This window comes from Hordeum vulgare, chromosome 7H (genome assembly GCF_904849725.1).
Source record: "Hordeum vulgare subsp. vulgare chromosome 7H, MorexV3_pseudomolecules_assembly, whole genome shotgun sequence".
Classification (NCBI taxonomy): Eukaryota; Viridiplantae; Streptophyta; class Magnoliopsida; order Poales; family Poaceae; genus Hordeum; species Hordeum vulgare.
This window is the reverse complement of record NC_058524.1, coordinates 583,954,521-583,961,178: the sequence shown is the minus strand read 5'-3', so window position 1 is coordinate 583,961,178 and position 6,658 is coordinate 583,954,521.

Sequence of the window (6,658 nt, the reverse complement as noted above, 5' to 3'; positions counted from 1 at the left end):
TATATGTATGATCATTGCCTTAGATATCGTCATGACTTTGAGCGGTTCTATCAATTGCTCGACAGTAATTTGTTCACCCACCGTAATACTTGCTATTTTGAGAGAATCCTCTAGTGAACACTATGGCCACGAGGGTCTACTCCACACCATATTTTCAGCCTTACACTTTTTACTTCGTTGCACTTTCCGCGTTCAGATCTCACTTTGCAAACAATCTTGAAGGGATTGACAACCCCTTTGAAGCGTTGGGTGCAAGTTTTTGTGTGTTTGCGCAGGTACTTTGGACTTGACGAGGCCCTCCTTCTGGATTGATACCTTGGTTCTCAAACTGAGGGAAATACTTAATGCTCCTGTGCTGCATCACCCTTTCCTCTTCAAGGGAAAACCAACGCAAACACGAGAAGTAACAAGAAGAATTCCTAAGCACCAGGGAAGGACTTTTGTTGCCGCAACATCCACCGAGAAGAACCTGGAGCTCCCTGATGTGGTCAACATTATGCTCAACCGGCAGATCCTCCCACTCCAACTCCAGGCAAACCCAATGAGGGAGTCCAAATCTGGGACACAGGGCCTGTCCTCCAGTTCTTCCGTGCCGACCTGTCTATCACGTGGACTTGACTACTCGAGGTGGCCAAGGACATCATCCCCGAGGAAGGGCGAGACCTCGGCTTCGAGGTCCGCTGTGGAGCACCTCCGGTAAGTGTTCTAATATCTGTTAGTATTCTTCTGCTTTCAGATGGCGAGACAATTTTTATAAATCGTTTTGATGTGTGCAGAAATGGCCGACCAAGATGTAGGGAATGTAGTGCACAACCCCACTGCCACACGAGGAAAGATCCCCTCTGTTCACGGCGCTCCTGGTCAAGGAGCCGCATATAGTGGTACCTAAGAGGCCGAAGTCCTAGAAGGGCAAAGCGGGGCTCGGGATTCGAAAGACCTCGGTTACTCGATCCCAGGAGACCAACACCTCCACCACCCACGAAGATGGGAGGGAGGATGAGGAGGAGGATGTCCCTTCGCATAAAGGGAAGAGGGCAGCGTCAGAGGATGCCGAAGCGAGAGCGCAGCCTGAGGGACAGAAGATGTTGAAGAAAACCTCGGCCGGGGCCGTCGGCAAAGATCGTGCTCTCCGATGAGTCTGAAGACGACCCCCTTGCTCTGGGGAGGAGAAAGCTGGCACCTCAAGGGTATGTTACTGTTTTCTGTGTTCCGTATTTCATTAGATATTTGATTTAGTAGGCGTGAGCTCATATGAGCATCCTTTCTGGAGTCCACGGAAGGTGCTCCCGAGTGACTCCTCAAGCGGGCTGCCACCCACCAGAGGTACCCCCGATCGCACCACTCCTCCGCTAGCCCACGATGGGCTGGGGGGTGACTTCCTCTCCGGCTCCCCTGGTTGACATATAGGGGGCCGAAAAGTTGATCGTCATGATCGAGGCTAGACCGAGGGGACAAGATCCCCGAGATCATCAAGGAGACATTGAGCCAATCATTGGCCTAGCAATATTCTGCCTCGGCTCTAGTGTCGTAGTTGGAGACCCTTCTGCCTAGCACCCACGTGCTTGAGTCTGAGGTCTTGCCACCCCCGCTTCCTTCCCAAGGGAGGGATACTATGGGGTGATACGTCTCCAATGTATATATAACTTTTTATTGTTCCATGCTGATATATTATCATTCTAGGATAAATAATTTACGAATTTATAATTTTTTGAGCACTAACCTATTGACCGAGTGCCTAGTGTGAGTTTCTATTTTCTGCGTGTTTTTTACTTTTTAGGTTTACAGTACCTAACGAATTCCAATTGCTGTGAAACCTTTTTATGTTTTTTTCTGGACCAAAAGAAAACCTCGAAGCCTTGAAATAAGACGAGAGGCCACACGTGGGAGGCACAAGACAATAGGGCGCGACTAGGGGGTCGGCGCACCCTGATGGCTTGTCCCTTCCTAGTGGCTTCTCTACCTCCATTCTATGGCCTATAAATTCACATACTTTCCAAAAACCCGAAGGAGCATCGTGAAACCCTTTTTCTGCCGCTGCAAGTCTCTATTCCACGACGATCCCATCCGGAGCTCCGTTCTGGCACCCTGTCGGAGGGGGATCGATCACAAAGGGCCTCTTCATCAACCTTATTTCCCTCGTGATGATGTGTGAGTAGTTAACCATAGACTTACGGGTCCGTAGTTAGTACCTAGATGGCTATCTCCATCTATCTTGATCTTCAATACAATGATCATTGAATCTTTGCTTTGATCTATCCGATGTAATACTTTTGTATGGTGCGTTTGTTGGGATCCGATGAATTGTGGGTTTATGTTCGGATTATTCATGAAAAGTATTTGAATATTCTCTGAAATTATTATGATTCCTAATTGCATGATCATCATAGATACGTAAATCTCTCTGATCTATTGAATTGCTTTGGCCAAGTAGCTTGATATTTCTTAAGTGAGAGGGGTTCGTTGTAGTGGGTTCAACCTGACGGGTTTCTATATCCGAGTGACAAAAGGGGACAAGATATGCCTTTGTGTTATTTCTACTAAGGATAAAATGATGGGGTTTATTCATATTGATTGAGTTTACTTTGTCTACATCATGCCATCATTCTCCAAGCATTACTTTATTTTTCATGAACTTAATACTTGGAGAGGCAAACATAGAAGCGCTCTTGAAGTGGTGTTATAGTAGTAGGTGCAGGCATGAGTCGATCTATTTGCTTATGGACGTGACGCCTATATACATATGATCATTACCATGAAAATCGCATAACTATCTGCTTTTCTGTCAATCGCCCAGTTGTAATTTGTTATGCATCGTATGTTGCTTTCATGAGAGATGCCGCTAGAGAACACTATGGCCAATGCCCTCGGGTCTATTCACTTACATATTATGAAAACTTATCTTTACTTTGCTTCCTTTATTTTTATTTTCTTTTATTTTTTAATTTACAATTATCTACACACCTCATTCGCTTGCAAATAACAAGATCAAGGGGATTGACAACCCTCTTGCCCACGGGTAACAAGATCTTTTGTGTGCAACCAGTAAAGATGGTTGAGGATTTATATTCCTATTGGTTAGATAAACCTTGGTTTCTTAACTAAGGGAAATACTTACCCTATTGTGTTTTAATTACCCGTTCCTTTTCGGAAAAACCCAACGCAACTCACAAGTATAAGGAAGGATTCCTGGCGCCGTTGTCAGGGCATATCATCACCAACTATCAAGTAACTTCACACAAATTATCATTCACCTGTTATTCTTTTTATTTGCTTTTATTTTTTGCTTGCATCATAATAATCAAAAATACAATAATATTTACCTTTGCTTGTCACTAGTTCACTTCTTTGCTTGCTAGTTTACTTGTGCTACTGGTTACTATGGCTAGTTCCTCCTCTATTTTGCTTACTTCAGAGAATGAAGTGTTCAATTTTAAACAAAGGCGAGAAGAAAATTTGAAAGATGCTTGGTATAGGATTTGCAATATCAAAATACATCAACTCATAAGCAATCCACTACTACCTTGTTTCGCAATTTTTATGCGACTGTCACAACTTGGTATAGCTTTGTGCTTGACACCATCACCGGTGGTAATTTCTTAATGTGTCACACTTTGGATGTATATAGCGCTATTGAAAATCTTGTGGGATCACCTCCCACTATTGTTAGTGGAACCATTTTAACGTGGGAATATGTCATGCGTAGGCTTGATGCTACTGAAAAGAAAATTACCACTAATGAAAAAGTTGGGGAGTTAGACAAAGGGCTTCATAATCATATCACTCCATTTGGCTCACGAGTAGGAATGACTTTGAAAAATTTAAAGGAGAAGGATAATACTATTGATGAGAGGGTAGAACAAATCATGAATAGGATTGATAAAATGGAGGAACTCATTGATAAAGTAGGTTTTGATTTCACACCCTCCAAAACTAATGCTAGTACCTATCAAAGTAAAAGTCCCGAATTCATATGTATTCCTAAGAGCATTAGTACCCCTCCTACCAAAAGCAACGAAGATCTCAAAATTATTAGTGTGCATTCCAACTTTGTAACTTGATAAAGTATCCTATTCTCAAGTCTCCTATTGTTATTGAGGATCTTGATGTAAAGGATTACATCACTTGATCATATGCATTATGCCTAGCTAGGGGCATAGACCAATAGCGCTTGTTGGGAGGCAACCCAATAGTTATCTTATTTTTTTTCTTTTTTACTTTCTATTTTGGTGTGATGCATAAGTATTTCCTCTATAATGATTGTGTTTTTATGTTAAAATTAGTGTTTGTGCCAAGTAAAGCCTCAGATTACTTATATGATAAGTAGAATTGATACGGTGCAGAAACACAAACTTTGACGTCAGGTGCAGAATTTCTCTGATTTTACTAGAACGTATTTTTATCCTTAATTATTTACACAGTATTTCCGTACAAATTCCTCGGGCCGTCCTAATTTTTTAGAATTTTTGGAGTTACAAAAGTATGGGTTCTTTACAAATCATTACATATTGTTCTCTTTTAGACAGATTATGTTTTTGCTTGCATAGTTTACTTGTTTTGATGATGCTATTGATTATATCGGGGGGTATAAGACATGGAGAAGTTAGAATAAAGTACCTATTATGCAATAATGAAATATAAATCAATTTATAACAGTACCTAAAGTATTTGATATTATTCTTATACTAACGGATCTCACGAAGTTTTGTTGAGTTTTGTGTCATTTAAGTTTTCCAGTTTTGGTTGTTATCATGATGGGAAAAGGAATAAGGAGCGGCAAGATCCTAAGATTGGGGATTCCCAAGGCACCACAAGGTAATATTCTAGGTAGACTCAAGGGTCTATGCTTGGGGATGCCCCGGAAGGCAACCCCTCTTTCGTCTCAATCCATCAGTATGTCACATGGAGCTGCATTTTTATTCGTCACATGATATGAGTTTTGCTTGGAGTGTCGTTTGCTTTAGTTTGATTTTATTTTTCCACAATCATCATTTATTGGACACACCTATTTGAGAGACATACACCTTCGACATGATTTGCTAGAATACTCTATGTGCTTCACTTATATCTTTTAAGCTTAGAAGTTGCTTAAGTACTTCACTTATATGTTTTTGAGCACGGTGGCATATAGATTTCATAGAAATATTTGCACTATAATTCTTCAATTATATTTGTTTGAGAGTTAATGAATAGTAGCGGTAATTTGCATGGGTCATAAGTCTAGTACAAAAATAATAGGTATTCAACGAGTGATAATCAAAACCATCATGTAGCACACAAAGAGAAATTGTGGGTTAATGATATTGATGTGGTAATATGAAAAAGGTGTGAGTGCATCATTGTTGATTCATGGAATTATCGGTATTAAGAGGTTCTAATTTCTTGTTTGTCTTAATATTAAAAAGGCATGGTGGTGATGTGTGAGCATTTCTATTCCTCGTCAAAATCCTAGTGTTGTTTTGGGTCAGAGGCGCACGATAGTTAACTCCTCCCAACCCCCTCCCTCGGTGCATGCGAGTAGTGCTTTGATTTGAGATAAAACTAATAAAACTTTGCAATAAGTATATGAGTTCTTCATGACTAATGTGAAACCATGGACATACACAATCTCATCTCCTCATATTTTGCTAGCCTCTTCGGTACCGTGCATTGCCATTCTCACCTCGGGGATAGGTGTAAACTTCGCTGGTGCATCCAAACCCCATGGCATGATACGCGCTGTCAGACAAGCCTTCCTATATCTTCCTCAAAACAGCCATCGTACCTACCTATCATGGCATTTCCGTAGCCATTCCGAGATATATTGCATGTAAATTCCACCGTTACATCATACGACTAGTTCGTTCATCATCATATTGCTTTGCATGATCATATAGATCTCACATAGCATTCGTGGCAAAGCCACCATTCATCATATTGCTGATATATGTTATGCTAGATCATTGCACATCCTGGTACACTCCGAGAGGTATTCATATTGAGTCATATTGCTTCATAGTTCTTCATATCGAGTTTTCGTTGACTTGTAAGTAAATAAAAGTGTGATGATCATCATTATTAGAGCATTATCCCAGTGCGGGAAAATAAAATGGGGGAGGAAAAATGAGCTTGCCATAATAATTAAAAAACAAAATGAAAAGAGAGAGAGAAGGGACTTCGCTACTATCCTTTACCACACTTGTGCCTCAAAGTGGCACCTTGTTCTTCATATAGAGAGTCTCATGATATGTCATTTCCATATGCTAGTGGGAATCACTTTTTTATTATTTTAAACTTGGCTTGTATATTCCAATGACGGGCTTCTCAAATGCCCAAGGTCTTCATGAGCAAGCAAGTTGTATGCACACCCCACTTAGCTTTAGTTGAGATTTCATACACTTATAGGTCTAGTGCATCATTTGCATGGCAATTCCTACTCCTTGCATTGTCATCTACCAAAGGGCATCTCCATAGCCCGTTAGTACACCTAGTTGATGTGAGACTATCTTCTCCACTTTTTACCCCTTTGATATCTACCACCATATTTTATTCCACCTTTATGCTATGTCCATGGTTCACGCTCATGTATTGCATGAAGAATAAAAGTTGATGCACATTGAAAAAGTACGACCCAATTGCGTGACTTGGACACCGTGATGCTTGACATTTGTATTAATGTGTT